Here is a 21,752-nt window from a genome sequence, read left to right on the forward strand (position 1 = left end):
TCCCCCCACTTTACATTTGAAAAGTGCTCTGATTATTGAGAGGATTGCAAATAAGCCGAATAAGCAAAAAACACTCTAAAATTTTAAGTTTGTTGTCAGTGGAAAAAAATCAGGACCGCATCTTAAGTTCCAGTCAAACTGATTTATTGCTCAGGCCTCTATCTGAGAACCTAGTTAATGAACTGTCAGTATAAAATTGGCGCTCACTAGACCTGTGGAATTCCAGGAGGCCTGGACCGCTTGTGGAAACGTAAGGACTCAAGACTAATCCCTCTCTTGACCTTGCTCCCAGGCTTTGCTTGTTTCTCTCCTACATTTGCATTTGTAACAATTCAAGAGTTTTATGACATGAACAAGGTCTAATTTGCCTGTTCATATTACTATTTTAATTGTCTCAGCCCTCAAGTCTCAGGTATGTATCTATCAGATTTGATATATTTCTAATTATTGTTTTTGGACTGTAAATAAACCTCAACTTCATGTCTGGCTTGTCACCAAGATACGAACTGAAATAAATAGCATTCGAGCTACAGTATGGTTATACCTCTCACATATTCTTCCCATGTTTCTCTGACATTAGATATGGTTTTGAGATGCAAAGTCATTTTTCGTTGATACGAAGTCCACTGCATGTTCCTGCAGTCTTAGCATTTTAGCCTTGGCTTTGGTTCAGTGTCTTGCTTTTCCTCCAGAGATATCTATGGTTTCCAGGTGGGTTGCCATCCAAAGAGATTTAGAGGTCCAAAGGTGATTAGCTTAATCTGGTAAACTATATCATGTTAGACAATTATTCAACTGTCCTGTTTCATTGATAAAATTAATATTTGATGCATTCTTTCATTTATTGCATTCCCTTGAGAGAGCTGCACATCTAGATGTGCTAAACCCTTTTCTAGGTTTGCCTGGGCGAACTCAACAGCAGATTCCTTCTCTGCAGTTATGAGTCATGACTTGTTCTAAAATGCTAATACAGACCCCAGATATTCCTGTGTGTGAGCTTGTAGAACACTGGTTCTCTTTTTAAAAGTTGCCACAAATAGTTTAATTTTAAGTGATACCTTTACTTTACAAGTAGAATATGAACTAGTTTCTTCAGATATTTTTTTTACAAGCTTTGTTTTGAAAAAATAATTCTCAGAGCAAGCATAACAAGTGACATAAATTTGTGAATTGCAAATTATCCCAACCTATAAACTTGCTATACTATAAGATTAATGTGCTACCCTTGTCTTTCTGGCACTACAGAGCAGAAATAATTCTGTCTTATATATGTGTGCGTGTTTGTTGCACATATACAAAATTTTAATTGTACTATTCGGTCAAGTAATTGGTTTGAACCTTTTGTATTAATGGAGTTTTGGAAGAGCTAAACAAAATGAAATGGAAACAGAATTTAAAGGGAAATGTGTATAATTTAAGCCTGCATTTTTCTCTGAAATATTTATGGACCTATTTTTGTCTTTCAGAATATAGCACCGCTTGCGGGACACCCTTTTCTTGGATTTTATCTATGTCCAGCTAACTGCTGCTTTCAGCTATGGAATCGGTAAATATTATGCTATTTCATTATGCAAGTTTGCCTTTTTCAGTGGGATATTTCACATAAATATGATTTTTAAAAGATTAAAGTGGATAATGTTTTTTCCAGGTTTTTTAATGGTAAGTAGCTCAGTTTGTGCTGGTTGTAGCACAGCTGCACAGCTACATAACTTGCTGAGAAATATTTTATACAGAATTAAATATAGTAAGCTGTTTTTTTACTCTCTGAGTCCTTCTGCTAATTGCAGTCTAATGTGAGATTGGCTGTTGTCTTCTTGAGTCCTCTTGCCAGGAGAGAGTGAGATGTGAAAAGGTTATTATGCCTACCAGCCCTTGCTGCAAGTGACCCACCGACCAAGTGCTGGATGGCAGGGTAGTTTTATGAGAGGTTGTGCATCCTTGGCTCAGTTGTGTTTTTGCAGAGTCTTGTGCCATTGACTAGCTTTATGTAGTCATTTGAACAGGAAAAAAAATCAGGGCCACTTGTGAAAGAGACTCTAAAGTTTTTTACTTTTTTTCTGACGTCTCTGCCAGTTCCTATTAAGTAATCACTAACTTGCAAAGAAGCAACGGAAATTGTTCTTCGGAATATTAAAGGTGATTTTTGAAGGAGTTTCATTACAGTGCAACAGCCGCAGAGCAAGTATGATGTGGCTTATCTCTGCCTCTCCTCCCTCCCATCCGTTGGAATCTTTGTAAAGGTTATACATTAACCAGTTTTCCAATTCTGACTGAGACTGGGCAAGGAGAGGCCAGCTGAGTGACCTGTTAGTGGAAAGGAAAATGGTCTTTCCTACCAGCACTTCTGCTAGGAGAGGTTCATGTCCTTCAGCTCAGCTAAAGACCAAAGTTCTCCTCTTGCGCAAAGCTTGCAGATGAGGGTTTGTCAAGATCAGGGCTCTTAAAGGGTAATGTAACAAAAAAACTCAAAATGTTTGGGGATAGTTGTTGCCAGGGTGGTGATTGGTATTTTGTTTCTTACATGTAGCTAGAAAACTTTAATCTCCCAGCATCTTTGCAAGATAAAAGAGTTGTTTTCTTTCTGCATTTGGACAGTTCTCTTTCACATATGTTGCTATTCTAATCAATAGATGGAGTAGCTATCACTAAAAAGTAATTATTAGAAAATGTGATTTCTTACTGTAATTGATTTGCCAGAGTAAAAGATCTAATTCACTCAACTGGAGTAGTTTCTTGAATATTTTGATGAAGGCCCTGTGTTTGTCTTATGAGTTTCCAAGTTGGGCCTCTTATTAAATCATGAGCTGCGGTCTTTGGTCCATAAGTAGCAATGGGCAGCACTGGACTTGTGCCTTTTGATCTGCTTCTCAGCAACTTTCTAAAAGCTGGACAGAATTGGACCAAGAGTTGGGAATGAAGTGGGCGATAGCAGCAGAAGAAAATGAGCTTGAAAGAGCTGGACCTGGCAGGATTCTGTGGGGAAAAATATGCACGGGGAAAAGGAAATTCTGAGAGCATTGGTTGATTTATCAAATGTCTAGGTCACCCTTCTCCAGGGGACTCATGCCTGCCCACAAGGAAGGCAGTTTGGCAAAGGCTTTGTGGCCGAATCCCCCTTGGTGAGCCCCCTTCCCCCTGTTGCAAGGCTGAGGAAGTGGTCTCTAGGGTTGGAGCACTCTTATGGGGCTGTATTGGCTTGTGGAAGGAATGGGCCACGCTTCTCCAACACGGGTTGGCAAATACGATCCGTGAGTCGGGGGCATCCATCGTGGCTTGTTTGCCTTAGGGGACTCTTCTGGACACCTCTCAGGGACAAACCCTAGGAATGGTGTGTGTGTGCATATGTTTGTGATTGTTTTCTATACTATGGGTTTTTTTACTGGGTTTGTTTTAAAATTATATCCAACTTCTTTTATTATTGTATCTTTTTGTATTGTTTTTATATTATTTTGTAAGCCGCCCTGAGTCCTTTGGGATTGGGCGGCATAGACAAACAAACAAACAAATGTCCAACAACGTAGCCTATATTTTGCATACAAGCTCTTTGGCTTCATCAAGGCCCTCATCCTAGAAAGGGGGCATCCTTATGAATCTCTGCTATATGTATTATTTTTATTTTACTCTGATCAAATAAATTATAGTTGTTGTAGCTTTGACTTACATGGTAGATATGAATTTGGGGGCTCTATTAATGTTGTATGAGAGGGGAGAACCTTATGGGCAAGATCAATTTGCCCTTCACAGAAAGTATAAATGGAGATCTAACAGCTCCTGTGAGATACAGAAAAGAACAAGACAGGTTACCTGCTATCTCCTATTTTGTTAATTTTGTTCTTGAAATACTGAATAGAGATGTAAGGCAAGAGGAGAGGCTTGTGCAAGTAAAAAGTTAGAAAGAACTTACATGTCAAAAGATTTGTAGATGACTTGGTGTTGGTTCTGGAAGATTCTTTAAAGGGAATTAAAACATTAATGGGCAAATTAATTTGGTGCATTAGCAGGTTTAAAGATTAATAAACAGAAATGTGAAAATAGAAGAACAAACAATTGATGAATAAGGTGTGTTTTAAGGTCGAGAATAAGGTAAAACATCTGGGTATCATTCTGACAAATATGAATTGTATGTTATTTGAAAATAACTGTATTAAGACATGGAATGATGGTAAAACAGATATGTTAAGATACAACTGTCATTGCTGGGGGAAATTTCTATAATGAAAATGAATGTCTTGCCTAGAATCACGTTTTTGTTGCAGACAATACCTGTTTTGACAACTGATGCACCATTTAAACAGTGGCAGAAGGACGTATCTTAGTTGGTGGAAGGGGGAAAATCACGAGTTAAATACAAAGTTCTGTAAGTGGCAAAGCAGAGTTTGGGTTTTCTTGATAGGAAAATGTCTTTTGCAGATGTTTGGTTTCGGTATAACTGGATGTGGCTGAGAACTCGAAGGCTTTTGGCGTTAGAAGGGCATGGCCTGAGATTTGGGTAGCATGGATATTTTGGGTACAATAAATCAAGTTTAATGAGGGTATAAAAAACATTCTGGTAAATGTGCCACATTGAGAATATGAAATGGATACAAACTGAGGCTGTGACCTAAAGCACCTTTGCGCACAAGAAGCAGCATTTCATAGGGGGAGAAATAATAGGCAGGAATGAAGAGCTCACTTTTATTGCGGGATACTGGGATTTTGTCACGGGGAATCAAAATAAAATCAAGAGAAGGACTGGTGGTGGCAAACGGTTATAGTGGTCAGTGGTTTTCTTATTTACATTTATTGGAAAGATTTAAACTAGACAACATAATAATTCATGGTTTTGAACAAACTAAGATTGAATTTAAAGTAGACTTGTGTACAAATGATGAACATGTGGTTGCTAAAAGTATAAACTATGAAAAATGAAACATGGTGAAAGAATCTATGATAAAAACTTTGGTCATAGTATACACATGGGAAAATATGTCCCTGGAGGGATTGAAATTTATACTTTATACGTATAATCTTACAGATATTTTTAATAAAACGATATATTGTTGGCCACGTACACTGAAATCTTATTCACTGGAGATAAATTTCTTGTGTATCCAACCACACTTGGCCAACAAAGAATTCTAATTTGAATACATCACCAGCTAAATTGCCTAGAATGTATAAAGGCAGTTCAAATTTGTACTGGAAATACAAACAAGAAGGAACGTTCTCCATCATGGGTGGAGCCATCATTCAGGATGGGATGTCCTCCTCCACTCAGAATGAAAACCGAGTCTGATACTTTTTGCTGGGTCTGCCCTCCTAGGACCCAGCCTTCCCCATCCCTCCAGAGGTAGAAAATGACCCATTTGCCAACTTCCGGTCGAACCTGAAGTTCCTGTTTTTTGCTCTCCCCAAGCTTCAGGGCCTTTCTAGGAGCCTAGGGAGGGCAAAGATGGCCCTCCTCACCCCCCCGCCCCCCCCGGATGTTCTCCGGAGGCCAGAAATTGCCTGTTTCCCAACTTCAAATGGACCATTTCTGGCCTCTGGAGGGTCTTGGGGGCAGGAGTGGCTGCTTTCGCCCTCCCCAGGCTCCTAGAAAGGCTTTGAAGCCCTGGGAGAGCAAAAAACGGGAACTTCCGGTCCAACTGGAACTGGGCAAACAGGCCATTATCAGCCTCAGGAGGAACCCAGGGTGGGGGTGGGAAGCCATTTTTGCCCTCCTTAAGGCTAGGGAGCTTGGGGAGAGCAAAAAATGCCCCCCCCCCCCACTCTCTCTGGAGGCTTCAAACAGACTCTTTCCCGACTCCCAGTGGGCCCAGAAGCCCCGAGAACCAGACCTGAGCTCCTGTCCCCACCGATATGGCTCCACTTGTCACTTGTTTAGCACTTCCTTTCATATCACTGCAAACAAGGAGAAATTCTTGCGTTTCACTTTCTAACTGAACCTGTCAGAGAGGATTAAAATCATATGTGATGAGTTAACCTCTTAGTGACTAAGGCTGTGTCTGGATGTGCTAATTTTAGCTCCTTTCTCCAGTGACCCAGCTACAAAGTGGAAGGATCACTTGGCCTTGCTACTTGCAATCCTGGGCCTGTACACAGTGTTGGTTCTTTCTTTCTTTCTTTATAACATTTGTGTCTTCTGACTTCTTCTAATCTAAATTAACAAATAGTGGGTGGGGATGTGTTCTGCATTCATATGTAGCTGCTCATTGCCTTGTTGTAAAAGCAGACATCGTATTTTTCGGAGTATAAGATGCTCCAAAGTATAAGCTATTAAAGACCCACCTATGTCGTCAGGCATGGGGAAGCGGAGCCCCTGGGTTATTTATTTATTTATTAGATTTGTTATATTATTTGTGTATGGTACGAATGTGTTTTATGATTTTTAAATAATGGGTTTTAGATTTCTTTTAATGTATTAGATTTGTTGTTATTGTTGTGAACCGCCCCGACTTTTCGGAGAGGGGCGGCATACAAATCCAATTAATAATAATAATAATAATAATAATAATAATAATAATAAGCATCTTAGTTTGGGGGGGAGGAAAATAAGGAAACCCCCCCACAAATTCTGCCTGTGCCCACCAGCATCCATTGCTATTCCTCTGGCTAGTTCTTAGCAAACAGCCTGGTCAGCTTCAACCCATTAGCCTGATCAGGTGGGTCCCTCTCCTGGGATGCCTCCAGTCAGCGGTTCCAAAAGGGGAACTTTAGCCACCGTCCTCCGAGAGGGGCAGCATATAAATCTAATTATGATGATGATGATGATGATTATTAACAACAGGTTCGCTGGTTGTGAGTGCCTAAGCGCATTCACTCCAGTCGCACACACTTTGTTGGGGCAGATATGCAGCTTCAGAAATGCAACGGATCATCGCAGGGCACGCCAGTGAGGACAGCAGGCGAAGCTCGGAACCGGTCCGAAAGGGCAGCAGCTGTTCCCGGGTGCCATTTTGGCCTCCGCGCCTTGTTTTTTTACCCTCCAAAAGCTCCGTTTGAGGGGCCAAAGGGTGGGGGGCAGTGGGTGGGCGGGGCTACAATTAGTGTATAAGACCCACTCAATTTTTCCACCCTCTTTTGGGGCGGAAGTACGTCTTATACTCTGAAAAATTCAATAATCTCAAAGCTTGGGATAAAACACACCTGGTTCAGTTATCTCCTCCTACTGGTGATGAGAAATTATGGATGGTGTAGTCTAAGGTATTTGGAGTATCTTCTGTTTATTGCAAATTACAAATGAAAATTGGTCTCCTGGTCTTCCAGGAACTGGATGGAGTGATGGGTGGCTTCTTTTTCATACCTGAGTGCAGTTGCTTTTTCTTGAGACAAGGAACCATGATGTGGAAGAGATTCTATATACTATGGCTTGATACTGAGGACCAGGAAGGACCATTTTTTGCAGACACTAGTGAGTGGCCCCTGATTCCCAGAAAAGATGTTCTATTAGAACTCTGAAAGGACACCCACTGTTTCTAACTTTCCCTGCCTTTTTGCATATGATTAGAGACGGAGCTGAGTCCTTTGCTCAATTCCGAAAGAAAATGAAATTATGAATTCTTCCTCCAAGAAATATGCTGCACGAAGTTACAAGGCGTGTGGGGGCCCAAATGAACGAGAGATTTGTAGAGATGGTGAACAAAGAAAGATCAGTCTGGTGGAAAGGAGCCATAGCCAAGGAAGTAGAGTGTCAGTTTGACACTTGAGCATTTGGGGGGAAATTGTGAGATTCCTAAATGTGGTGGCAACTGCCTGTTGTGTATCCGCATGGAATGCTTCATTGGTGAATCTCTCCCTAGCTATGACAATAAGTCAGATAATTGAGCATGAAGATTTAGTGCGTGCGGGAAAACAGGGAGACAAGAAAGGCTCCTATTTTAAACTTTTTATAAAAAAAATACAACCCTAGCCCCAGCTCAGAATAAAATCATCTTTCTCACTGAAAAATTGGGGGTGGGGTAGGAGGCCGAGGCATGGTCAGTTTCTGAATCCATGTGCTCTGTGGTACGGCTATAAAGCATTAAAACAAGCAGAATGTATCACAATGCAGCTTGCATTAAAGAAAAGTTAAAAGCTTTCCTGTGAAAAACAAATACAGGATATTGGCAAGACTGCAAGAATGAGGTTTAAAAAAAACACTAAGTACAACAAATGGATTATATTCTGTTTGTACAACACAGAGAGGAAGTCTCTTTTTTAAAAGGCTGCAATAATAGGTTTTACCATTGCCAGAGAATAACCAGAACTGTTAAGGACCCTGAACAATTATTTTAAACACTGGTCAAGTAAAGTTAGGTATAGCAGAGCTAAAAAGGGACATGGCACCCTTTCCTAGTATTTCAAAGTCTAAACACATCCCTGTTCCGTCCTCACAACATGGTTAGAGTTGGGGCAGTCATAGGCTTCCTAGCTGGGTATGGTTCTCTGGTCTTCAGCTGACATTTTCAGCACTATACTAGTTTGCCTAACTATTTAAAGACTTTATTTGGTGGGTTATTGACAATCTAGAAGCATCTGTAAGTTTTATCATATTGTGATCGATTGGTGAGCTCATACAGGAGATGAAATGATCTTTGCTGTAATACCTATTTTTACATAGTACTATTTAGGCCATGGGCCCTCAAACTATGGCCTGCAGGCCTCATGCGGCCCACCAAAGCCATTCATCCAGCCCCCACAGGACCACAAGATTGCCCGCCCACCCTTTGGCCGAGCGCAGGACTCACTTTTGACGTTCTGGAGGCAGGGGAGGTGAAAACAGGCTGCACCGAGGCCCCAATAGGCCCCCAAATGGCCTGTTTTTCACCTCTGCTGCCTCCAGAAGATGGATAGAGAGAGAGAGAGGGAGAGAGAGGGAGAAAGAGAGATTTCTCAAGTTCCTTGGGGCTGAGAAGAATTGCTGTAAAACTGAGTTTTTGATGTGGGCCATTAGATTCCTAAACAGCTGAAAAAACGATTTAGTAAAAAGAAAAGAAACCCAAAAAAGCAACATGCAAACAAAAGCAAATAAAACACTCCCAGGAGCAAAACAAATCAACGTTTAAATTGTGTGCATTGTTTAATGGACTGCTAAATTGGCCACACCCACCTAGTCACATGACCTAGCCACTCCCACCCAGCCGGTCCGGCCCCCCAACAGTCTGAGGGACTGTGAATTGGCCCCTTGTTTAAAAGGTTTGAGGGCCCCAGATTTAGGGAGAGTATTTTATTTAAAACATTTAAAAATATCTACTCATTTTCAGGTACTTGCAATTGTAAATACAGGGGCGCATAGCATTGCATATATACACCTCAGAACAGTTTGCACCACATGTCCCACGAACAGATTGTGGCATTTGGATTTTCCCTCAGACCCAGTGTGTCCCCTCTAGTGCAAACCCAACACTGTTGCAGCTAATGGAGGTGCCAGATCTTATGGGTGATGCTCCTTGCAGCCACCTTCCCTTCGGTCTTGTCTGAAAGTTCAGTTTGTTAATGTAAGAAGGCCAACGAGAGAGGTAAAATCAGAAGTGTAATAACGATGAAGAATTTACCAGTACAGCTCTGTAAAACCTAGCACGGTTGGAACTTCTTATTCACAGGCCCAAGCATGTCTAAGAGCTGTAGTAACAGAATTAGCAAACGCAAAGTATGAAACTCACCAAGCAGCTAATATTTTGGCAAATGGAAACCTGTTTACAGGTTAGAAGGAAAATTGAATTTCTTAAAAGCTGGTTTGAAAGCTGTTTGTGTTTAAGCAATCTAGAAAAGTCCAGCCATAAATGAGCAATGCTATATTGGGAGTAACAAGATGTTGAAGTGCTGCAAATCTAAATATTACCAGTTTGCAAAGATTCCTCTTTCTTCATTTAAGTCAGATTGGCTAATTCAGTGGAAAGGATTTGGCTTTGGAGCCAGGGAAGCCTCTGTTTTCTTACAGATCACCAAGAAATGTCCTGCTTCATGAAGATACAGATTCTGAATTGGTTTCCATACAGCAGCAAGGAAAGTATAAAAGCAGGCATTGCTTGGAGACCTAAGGAATGTCAGTTCAGCCCCTGTCCTGATACGTAGGTGGACACTTCCATTTCTCCTGTGCGCTGCTTGCATCTCATCTGATTGGCCAGGGACTGAGTTGCAAATTCTTTGGCCACGCCTCTTCCTCCGGCTGAGCTCCAGTTTTTTCAGCTCAGTCCGCCCAGACTAGAGGGACTCAGATTGAGTTGCTCCTGATTAATTCAGCAACTTGTTGCAATTCATTGGATTTAATTCAGTTTTAATTGGAAATTTAAAATTGACCCTTGATATATAAGATGCACCAGACACATCTTAATTGTGGGAGAGGAAAACAAGGGGAAACAATTCTGCCTCTGCCTCCCAGCCAACAGTACAGACGATATACACGGTGCGTGTGTATTTCTGTGCATGTTTGCCTGGCCCATAGAAATAGCAAAGAACTGGAGAAATGTACATTAATTCCTCCCAATTATTTAAATAGATCTACTCCAAACATTTAAGTCAGGATTTAACTCAGCTGCCTTATCTTAATACTAAAACAGGATGCTTTTACATTTCATACTATACTTATACAGCTGCTGTTAAAATTGATATGTCTTTCTGGAAGTATACATTGCTATTTAAAAGAAGATACAAAAGCACTGGGCCTCTTCAGATCAAGCATTTATTTTAAAAAATAATAAAGCAGTCTTTAAAAAATTTGTAACAATTTGAACATTTTACAGACATTTATAGTTATTGACTTACCTCCTTGCATCCAGTGTCATCAGTCTGATTAGAATAAGAAAGTGAAATTCTGCCTTTACCTCCCAGCAATTTGCCTCCTTGCAGCTTTAGTTTCACTTTCAGTTTTAGCAAGGTCCTCAAAATATATACAATATAAATATATCATAACAATTTTGAACCTGAAATTCCTGCAGAAGGTTTGAAACAGTCCATTTCGAACATGAGATCATATTTTGCACTTGAAAGTTTTTGCGTGCCTCCACAATTCTGTTTGTGTCTTTTAGACTATACCTGCCTGGGCATGGAGTGTTGTATGCCTGATGCTAATTACTCTACGGTGTAGTCTGCTATGGAACCTTTTCAGCCAAGGAGCAGGGCAAGAAGGATCCCACAAGATTGTTCTTACTCCTATTTGAGTATGAGTAAGAAGTACTAGTAAAGTATCACAGTAGTAAACGCCTTATTATCTTACGCAGCCAGTCCTCTCTACTGGGGACCGTGTGCCACGAGGGGAGGATAGCTGCCCAGAAGGCCTCTCTCCTAAAGGCCTCCTTGACCTTTAACACAGGTCTTCTCTCATAACCAGCCTACTCATACTAGGATTGACCTCCCCCTGGTGCCATCCTCCCTGGTCAGGCAGGGAGGGTGTGGTGTGGACCCTGAGGATTTTGATGGGTGGGCTCTAGGGAGAGAGCCTCCACTGGCCCACTGAGGTGAGGAAGGTGTCCCACTCTTGCTGCCTACCAGAAAATTGCCAAGACGCTTCCAACTCTGCCCATTGGCAGGAGGTCCAGGAGTGGCCTGCAACCCTGGAGGTGGCTGGCAGCTTGAATTTTTTGGTTGTTTAATTCTTAAAGTTTTTAAAAAAGCGATTGTGCATTGTTTTCCAACCATGATGTTTGTTTGTTTGTTTGTTTGTTTGTGTATGTATGTATGTATGTATGTATGTATGTATGTATGTATGTAGATTGTTCTGAGTTCGGGTTTTGCCCTGTGTAATATTTTGCATGTCTATTACACAGGGCAAAACCCGAACTCAGAACAATCTACATACATATACCCGTGAAAATTTACGAAAACAAATATACATACGTACGTACGTACGTACATACATACATACATACATACATACATACATACATATATATGACGGTCTTGGTATATTCGGGTTTCTTCCCGTGTAGGATTTGGAAATTTCTGGCGACGTTTCGATGAGGTCCCACTCATCATCTTCAGGCTGGTGTTTCTGTCCTTGTTCTCAGGCGAACACTGCGGGACCTGAGCTGCCTTCCTTCTATAAATACTGGTGGCTGGGTGTGGTTTGATGGCTCAGCAATTGCCTGCTGTGTAGAAACTTCCTGGTGAGTCAGAGGGGTAACAATTGGGGTCGTTGATGTAGCTGAGGTATGCTGATTAGTTAATGGTTGTAGATCAGCATACCTCAGCTACATCAACGACCCCAATTGTCTTGGTATATTCGGGTTTCTTCCCGTGTAGGATTTGGAAATTTCTGGCGACGTTTTGACGAGGTCTCACTCGTCATCTTCAGGCTGGTGTTTCTGTCCTTGTTCTAGGGCGAACACAGTGTGAAAATCTACAAAAACACACACACACACACACACACACACACACACACACACACACACATATATATTTGTGTGCCGCTCCTCTCCGTAGGCTCGGGGCGGCTCGGGTCATTGTGTGGCTTTATTTGTCAATTGCCCAGAGTTGATCAGGTGGGATGGGCTATGGAGAAGAAAACCCCCCAGCATTTGTAGTGTACGTACGGGTACAGCTATGGATAGGGTTTTTTTAATCTCCTTTGTGTCCTGCACGCCCACTTGTGGCGTGAGTGGGTTCTGTGGCATAGGAGGGCAATACTGGCACTTTAGGGCTGAGGCCTCAGTGCCCCGATCAAGCCAATAGTGTCAGTTCAGAACAGCCAGATCATTTTTTCAGGGGTGGGGGCATGACTACCAAGACGTAGGTCAGGGATAGGCCAAGTTGGCTCTTCTATGACTTGTGGACTTCAACTCCCAGAATTCCTGAGCCAATCCTGCTAGCCCAGGAATTCTGGGAGTTGAAGTCCACTTGTCATTGAAGAGCCCACAACCCCTGACCTCTAGAGTCATTTGTGACTGAATTCTGAGGTAGGGAATTCATGGCAGTGCAAAGTGCTTTGGGTTAGCTACAGAGTTTACAATGCATTAGAATTTCTTCTGAAGAATGCCTCGGTTACTCTTGCTCTTTTAACTAATAGAGAAAAAGCCACACATTCCCCGCGTGCTTGGCGCATGGCTTCCTTCCCTTCCGGCTGCAGTTTGATGCTAGCTTTTGTAAATCCCCTCAGGTCCCGTGCCCCCCCCCCCCCCGATCCGCACCCCACCCAGTGCACAGGCGCCTTGTCGGAGGTCCTGGGTCCCGTGGAGATCAAAGAGCCCCTCAGCCACATCCCCTCAACATCTGAGGCGGCTCCAATCCGGGGCATCCCATGCGGATCCAGGTGCTACACAATTATTAGGTTGAAAGGCCCAAGGATGCCGGTCCCCAGCTTTCTTCTTGTTCCTTTCCTCTGTTTGATTCATTACAGCTGGGGAAAACAGAGATGCTTTTAGGCTTGTGTGAGGGCAGCTCACTTCATGCTCAGGATTGTAATTATAGCCTTCTCTTTCAAGCTTACAGCTGTAGAAATGTCTTCTCCATTGTATGAAATAAAACTTGTGTACGCATGCCTGCGTGTGCATCTATCTGACCTAGTATAGAAAACATTATTAATATTTACCAGCTTTTAAAAACTTTTAAATAGGTAATTGCGACATAGAAATCTTTGATTGACTAATTTTGCAATGTACAATTGCCAGGGGGCATTGATCCTGGGTGGCACCAACTGACTGCCTGGCCCTTGAGCGGTGTGGTCTGAAGCGTGACAACTTTTCCTCCAGTGTTTTCAGGACCATCCAGGCTTCTCTGGTGTCTTTACTCCGCCACCTGGAAGGCATTTTGCACTGGACACTCCCAGGCAGGATGCTCCGTGCTACAGACATCGATGGCAAAGCTCCTAGATGTCCTGTGAGAGGGACTGGATGGGGGGCTTTGATATGTGCCATTCCTGGATGCTGTCTCCATTGGCCATGGAGAAGGGGCATTGGTCTTACTGATAGGCTTCTCCTCATAGGGGGGAGCTAACATTCAGCCCCACCCAAAGCTGGTCTGGTCCACACTCTTGGGGTTTGGTTGCCGGGAGAGAGAATGCCCATCGCGTCTGTCTGTCAGCCTTCGCCCAAGGCGGGACCCTGGCAGCAGAGGCGGGACTTTGCAACTTTGGCAGAGCCAGTCCTACAGGCTGAACAGACGAGACCAGCCCATTCCTGGGTGCTGGCCCCACCCTATGGGAAGGGGCGTGTCGGATGAGACCAAAGCTCCTCCCTAATGTTTTTGTGAGCTCTTAGGTGAAGAGCTGAAGGGCTGCTGGGAACAAATGCTATGCCTGTTGTAGAGGAGAGGAGAATCAAAGGAATTCAAAGTAGCAGAAACAGTCACACGGGGCTATTGCCATCCTGGTCCTTGTGCTGGTCAAGACTCTTATTGGGATGAAAAAGATGGGGGGGGGCTTTTTAGGAATCAGCGCGGGGGGGGGGATTAGGGGCAGCCTTGGGCAGCGGTTGAAGTGAAAGGGATGGGATGGGAGGTAAGAGGGGAAAGAGCCAGGCGCTCCGAGAGCACCCAGGGGCCACAGTTCACCCCTGAGCTGCACAGATTCTCTTCTGTGGATGAAGAAGGGGCCCAGGGTTGAACCTCGTGGCCTGGACCCAGTCCCTGAAAGCCCCTCCAGCACGATCAGCCTTCACTCACAGAATTACAGAGTTGGGAGCCACCAGTGGGGCTGACCTCCCTGCTCCTGACCGGACGCCGACCCAGCATCTGACAACTGGCTGCCCCAGTCTCTCCCCTGAGTGGCTGTTTGTGTCGGCTAAGCAGGCAGGGGCCTTTAACTCCCACACCCATCATCCTCTGGGTAGCTGTACTCTGAGCCTGCCCTGGTTTCTCCCTTGCAAGTGGGGTGCCCCATTGGGAGGCAGCAGCATTCCCAACAGGTGGAAGGAACAATGGCTGGATTGTGCAATCTGGATCCACTTCCCCAGTTAAGGATCCGCAAGGCAGCGTTTCTGTTTTTAGGAGCTGCACCGCACTGCTGACTGATGGGGAGTGTGTGTGCGCTGGGATCTTTTTTCATCTCCACTAACTGCCATGCCAGGTTTCCGCCAGCCGTACAATTTTCCTACTTAAGATGCAAAACTTCTATATTTTCTTGCAGATGATTCATTACCCAGCTAAGTAACACGGGGCTGGGATGGAAGGGGGGGGGGGGGCTCGTTCTCTGTTGATATACAAGTGGCTTCCCTCCCGCCTACACTGACAGGGCCGCGACAGGAGCAAACCCCTCCGAGCCCATTTGGATTCCTTAGGACCTTGGAATAGCACCGTTTTTTTCTGTGTGGATCAGCAGATACAGTTAATTATAATTGGATTTGCTAAGCCTTGCAAACTTGTTCTGTTACGTTGCTTACAGATGCTCTTGTCAGTAGGAGACCTCACAATCCAGTCTCTCTGGTTAGCGCACTCTTGTTCCTGTCTCTGGTGGCAGTGAGTCACCCGCCACCACGAACCTTCTTTTGCAAGACACGGATCCCGTTGCACCTCAGCGATTTTGTTTCTTGCTTTGCAGTGGCTCCGGGTTTGGGCCCTGGTTTTTGCATGAACCTCAGAATTGCTTCTCAGTCTCCGTAGTCCAGAATGTTTTGTAAAATTATTTTTCTTATTTTCACGTTTATCCCTTGGGCTTGCTGCTTTGATCCGATTGAGCATTTGCTGTTGCACCACAAACCTTTGCCTGCTCTCGGGAGTTAAGTGTAGCATTTAATACTGAATTATTTGTACTTTTCCTTCAAGCGCTGCCACACACTTGCACTTTCAAGGTGAGGTTGATGAGGGGCCATCAAATTGTTGTCGACTCTTAGTGACCATCTAGGTAGCTCTTCAGGGCGATCGGTCCCCAAATTGATCCTTCAGCTCTTCCAGGGATCTTGCAAAAGGAGGAAGGAAAAAGACACAGCCCTGTGTGCCACAAACACTGCAAGTCACGGCTGTCGGGTGATGCCCTTCAGTCTTTCTCTCTTCTGAAACTGCCACCCACCCACGGTAGAAGGCTTTTATTTCTTGGAGTTGCTTTCCCAAATTTTGAGGCAAATTCGCTAGGCCTTATTCGCCCTTGAATTCTGCTGACCAGCCAGCCCTACTGGCACATCCATCAGTGGGCCTCCAGTGGGCCTTCTCCTAGAAAGGGCCACAACCTCCCACCAGGAGACAGCCACTCCGTCACCCCCAAGGGCAATCAGCAGCTGTCAGAAAACACCTCTTGCAAGCAGCCTATTCAAGAGAGGGGCCTTTTTAACCCAGGCAGCTGAGCACAAAGTCTGCTGGAACCCACAGTGCTCCGGTCACTCTCCCCTCTCCTCCCCTCCCCTCCCCTCTCTTCCTCTGGCGGGGCCTTTCTTTCTGGGACTAATCCCAAACCTGAGCCTAAAGAAGGAAAGGTGTCATAGACTTACTTTTCATATAGATTGTCAGCTGAAAGGGGTTTAGAATGTAAAATGCAGACAGATGTGATTTCTCATGTTAAAAGATGCCCGTTTTGTATGTTAGATCAATGTTAGTCAGTAGCCAGGTCATGAGCCCATATACCAGCAGTGGCTGTGAATCTGGACATAAGCTCCAAAGTGCTCATACCCAGATTGCCTGATGCTGGCTGGCCTGGATGTCAGAATGCTCTTTACAGGACTCTTTACAAGAGAAATGAAATGGGTCTGGTCTATATTTGCACGTGGCCTGTTTGGGCCTGGTACTGTGTACAAGCGGATGGCATTTCTCAGTGCCACACCTGCCACAGTCAGGGAGCTTCCTGGGTGGTTTCATGCTTATAGGAAGGTGGAGGGAGATAAATCTGTAAGTTGACTTGCAAATAACACCCGGAGTTGGAATATTTTGAGTGTGAGAGTCTACCCATTATGCAGCAGATTCCGAATGGGAGGATGTTTCTGTTTCTGATCGGCATCTTTTATGAAGACACCTCAGAGGACAAGTTGCAGGAGCTGATGGTAGCAAAGGCGGCTTGCGAGCTGAGCTTCTGCTCCTCATTTCAGGGAGTTCAGCCTGTTTTCAGGCCTCTGAAGCCTTAAAAGTGCTAGTTTGCTGTGCATTTGGTTGAAATCTATATACTATAAAATAAACAGTTTTGTGTTCTTTAAGGAGTACATTTGAATGTTAAAACAGATGAAAAATAGCCCTGGTGTTCAGCTCTTTAAAATGTATGCATGACAGCTAAGGTAACCCTGACTTTTCCCCCTGTACTGCTCAGGAAGTCTGCATTTGGGGAATTCCCCCCCCCCCCACACATCTGGCAGTGGTGATACAGCTTTGTAAAAAACAGGACAGACTTTTTGAAATTTTAAAAGACAACAAAGGATGAGCTTTTCTCAAAAACCATGTCCTCTGTGTAACTCAAGCCCAATTCAAATCCCTTGAACCACATTTCAGTATGAACAGCAGTCCAGTTCTCAGTAATTGAAGTGGACCTTTCTCATTATCTATTATTTCTCAGTAACTGTAATAAATATATTTTTTTTTCTGAAATAAGTCTCTAAGGAGAAATTGTCCCTTCCTCTCTAGTTACTTTTAACCCTTGGAAGAATCAAATAGATTTAGATTATAAATACATGTAAAACCTTGATTCAATAGATGCACATTGAGCAGAGGTAAATTCCAGTAGTCTAAAGTTCCATCTGGTCATCCTTGTTTAACAGACAAACCAATAAGCAGAAGGCAGTTAGAGTCATTTATCTAAATTGTACAATGTCCATTGTGATTTGTGCATTGGTGTTATTTCTCAAATATCATAAATTAATATACATCACATCTGGATTGGTTTAATTATTTTTGTTATGATATGATTTTGCTGAAATATAAATAAATGGAAATGGCTTTTTAGCAGACAGCTAGTCATAGTGGACACTTACCCTATTAGCCTGTCAAATTGGCCGTATGTTTTAAAATTCTATACCAATTTAGACCATTTTTGTGACTGTGGAATCTGTCTATCCCAGGAGAGGTTAAAGTAAGACCAAACTGTATCCCAGTTTTAGGTAATAAAATAAATACCCCCTCCCCCAAAAGTAGAAATTGCTTCAGAAAATTTGGTGGCAGGCATTAAATAACCTTCTTTTGACAAGTTTGCATTGTTGACTATGAGTTTTCTTCAAGACTGTGGGAACATTGAAATTCAGAGAAAACTCAGACTGTACTCGGTTGAATGTCCTGTGTACTGCCAGGACTGTTTCGTTTTTTGTAGTTTAATTTATCCAAATAATAGAATTGCACTGGTGGATCATAAAAATAAGATAAATCAAAGAAGCAACATTAAGTGTCACAACAATATTCAAGACACGATCCTAGAAAATGCAGACATTTAAAATTCAGAATTGAAATACCAAACTCTAAAATGGCTGTGAGAATATAAACGAGTTAGTCTGGTGCTTAGAAAATAGCAGTTTTGAGTGCCATGTTATCATGACTAGCTGAAACCAAGCAACGTGCAAAATGAACAGATATGTGCAAATCTAATTTGCATGCAGGTTGGTGGAGAACTCACCTACAGAGTCCTCTGTTTTGCATTCATTACTCTTCTAGTATTGATTTTCAGCATGAGAACTAGGTGCTATCTTTCAACAGTGTGCAAGAATTGGATTCTTTTTGAAAATGGAGTAAATTGGAGATGGATGTGGGGGGAGAGAGAGAGAGATTAGATATAGTTATAGATTAGATATAGATATATAGATATAGGTTTTCAAGGAAAAAAAATAAAAAATATCTGGTTGTAGTTTTGATCTGTTTCCCTATTATGCATATACAGTGGTACCTCTACTTAAGAACGTCTCTACTTAAGAACTTTTCTGGATAAGAACCGGGTGTTCAAGATTTTTTTGCCTCTAGTTAAGAACCATTTTCTACTTAAGAACCCGAACCGGGAAAAATCTCCCAGGAAATTTGAGAGCGGCACGAAGGCCCGGCCAGTTTCCTGCCATTCCCCCTTTAATCCCGGCCACCTGGGCTGCCAGAGGAGCCTTTTGGTGGCGCTTAAATTGGCTTTGGCAGTCCAGAGTGAACAAAGCATTTTCCTTTCTCTGGGTGCTTGGACAGGGAATAAACCTCTGCCAGTGCCCAGAGAAAAGAAACGCTCCTTCGCTCTGCGCAGCCGAGGAGTCACCACAGCAAAGGAAAGATGCTGGCTCCAAAGCGAGTGAGCGAGAGGAGAGGGCAGCCCTTCAGCATGGGAACGAAGGGGAAGCAGGGAGCAGCAGCAGCAGCAGCCAGTGTATGGGAGGCTCCTCCTCACCGCCTCAGTCCCTCTTTTTTTTTTTTAAGCCTTAAAGTTTTGGAGTTTTTTGATTCCCCTCCCCTTCTTCCTTTGGCAGTGACTGTCCTCCTCCTCCTCCCCCCCCCCAAATTCCAAGCTTTTCTTTCTTTCCTAGTGGGTTTGTACGCATTATTTGCTTTTACATTGATTCCTATGGGAAAAATAGCTTCTACTTAAGAACTTTTCTGCCTAAGAACCTGGTCACGGAAGGAGTTAAGTTCTTAAGTAGAGGTGCCACTGTAGTTCTCTGGAGTGTGATTTTTCTGCAGTTAAGGACAAATGTAAATTTGGTGAGCTTCTTGTGTTAATTCCTGTTGCAGCCCACATAATGAGGGATCTGCTCGGGTTTAGATAACGCAGTGTGGTCCTATAGGCTTGTTTGCATGGCAGGAATGGAGGAAAGTCTGGCTCAACCATTAGCTGAACTAAAGTGTGTCTCATGTCTCCCAAATGGGATAGAGAGGATGGTATGAAATTGCTGGGGCACTGAGGTTTCCTACGGTGAGGATGACCTCATTTGTTCTGCTTTATTTAAGGTGTTAGTGATACATAGAAAATCGCTAAAGAAAACGTGAAGATTCAGAGACAAGGTGAAACTGCACCTTCACATCAGTCAGTTAACGCAGAGCCGTGAAGTGCTGGATTTTTTACATTTTAATCAAGGTAAATTAAAACCAGAACTTTAGCCCTAACCACGATTCCCAGGGCTTCCCTGTGGTCCAGCTGTCTCCCCTCACCATCCAGATGCCCTGAGCTATGATTTCATCACCAAATGTCCGAGCCTGTCAGGGATGGGAATTCTAATCCGGACATAAGTGAGCAGAGGGCAGAGGGCAGGGAGGAAGAGGCCATGGGCTCTGCTGGGAAAGCCTCTCCTCCCGCTTCTTTGTAGCAGTCCTCGCCCTAGCCCTTACTCCCTTTGCAGGAAGGCAGGTCAGTCGGGGGTCTTTGTCCTGGCTGCAGGGGAAGGGAGGAGTGAAGAGGAGCCTTCCCTGGAACCGCTGGGTGCCATCCGTATGGCTGCTGGGAGACCCTCTGGGAGGCCTTGTACTTGGTCTTTATAAGACATTATAAGATTGGGGGGTCCGGGGGGGGGAATCTTGGCAAACGATGGACAGGGAGTTTGCATGCAAAGTGCTTCCGGTAGAAAATCAAGCGTGTTGTTTTGGGCAGTTTTATACCATATCAGCCGAGCATTGAGATCTTGGGTGTGCCCGCATCCGTGACCTTTGTGAGTGCTCTTTCCTTAGGTTACACCACTTGCAGCATCAGTAGGATGCGGAATCCTCACCCGGCTGCACACTGCACTCTGTGGCATGTTGTGGTCTGGGAGCAGATGTGCAGAAACAGCAATGGCCTCAGAGTGTGCGACATGATCGGGGAGGGGGGAAAGGGAGGGTGGGCTGGGAGTAGGGGCGTAGCAAGGGGAAAGTAGGGAAGAATCCGCAGGGGGTGGTTTGAAGTGAACGTGCCCCGACCTTGAGTTAATCTGTGCAACACCCGGACGCAGAAAGGGAAGGGAAGCCGGGCTCTGAAAGAAGCTACACTTACACCAAAGAGTCTCAGGGAACTATTTTTGCATAAATGCTAATTATTGAAACACTTTCTCCTTAATTTTGAGGCAGCGTTGGCTATTTTTCATATTTGATACAGATTGTTTTTAATTTTAAAATAAGAAATTTGAAATTGTTCCCCCAGATAGGCTTTGGATGTGGTTTCTTAGAGCGTTTGCAGGTATTGGTGCCCTGATTTCTGATCCTGCATGTTTTGACATTGTGGAGAGAAACAGATTCTTGAAAGTAGCAGGAAGGATTTGTGAGCAAGATTTTATTTGCAGTCACAAAATCCATGATCAGAAACTGACACTGCTACTGCTATAGAGATTTATTTTCACTGGTAAGGGAATGTGGATGTTGCAATAGATCTGCAAGCACAAGAAGCCTTAGAAAAACCCTCGCCACCACTTCCTCTCTAGGGAGACCCATCGCCTCCGCTCTGAACAATGGGGGCCGCCATGCACGAGGACAGTTCAACCCCCAGACCTTTCAGAATATGTTACCAGTGAAAATAATTGCTTCTCCTGCCCGGTATTTTTAAATTAAAGGGGAAAAAAGCATCAGGGCCGTGAAGCCTAAGAAGATGGGTTTTCTTGCTGCCAACCAACCAGACTGGCTGAGTTCCGTCTTTGGTGGCCTGGCTGGAGCAGCATCGCCTCCTCTGCTACACAAAAGAGGGGCCTGCGCCTTTTATTTTTGCCGGATGGGGAAAAAATAGGGAAGGAGATGTTGACTACCTGTTTACTACATCAAGGTGCGCCAAGATTATGTCAAGACCAGGCTCCTTATTCCTATGAGGTTTACAAAGGAATAGCAGAAATAGTCCAGTATTGTTGAAGAAAAGTGAGTGGCCAACTGAGGGGAATTCTTTTGAAGGTTATAAGGACAAAATGTTAACGTGGGAAAGGGCGATTGTGGAAATTGCACCTAGGTAAACTTGTACATTATTACAATTCTTATAATAAATGTAAGACCTTTACATCTGTTTGAATAACAAGGCTAATTAACATGGATATGTAGAGTGG

General features: G+C 43.7%; 1 protein-coding gene across 2 annotated transcripts in view; it reads left to right on the forward strand.

The window, feature by feature from the left end:
- Nucleotides 1–21,752, forward strand: part of ANKRD11 (ankyrin repeat domain containing 11) — a 122,128-nt gene that overhangs the window by 18,197 nt on the left and 82,179 nt on the right. Inside the window, exon 2 of one of the 2 annotated variants that reach the window (XM_070761760.1) lies at nucleotides 1,467–1,546. The gene's annotated coding sequence lies outside the window, so the exon portion shown is untranslated. Of the gene's footprint in view, nucleotides 1–1,465; nucleotides 1,547–21,752 lie in introns of those variants that run through there. The other variant, XM_070761762.1, reaches the window with a different exon arrangement.

This window comes from Erythrolamprus reginae, chromosome 9 (assembly GCF_031021105.1).
Source record: "Erythrolamprus reginae isolate rEryReg1 chromosome 9, rEryReg1.hap1, whole genome shotgun sequence".
Lineage (NCBI taxonomy): Eukaryota > Metazoa > Chordata > Lepidosauria > Squamata > Dipsadidae > Erythrolamprus > Erythrolamprus reginae.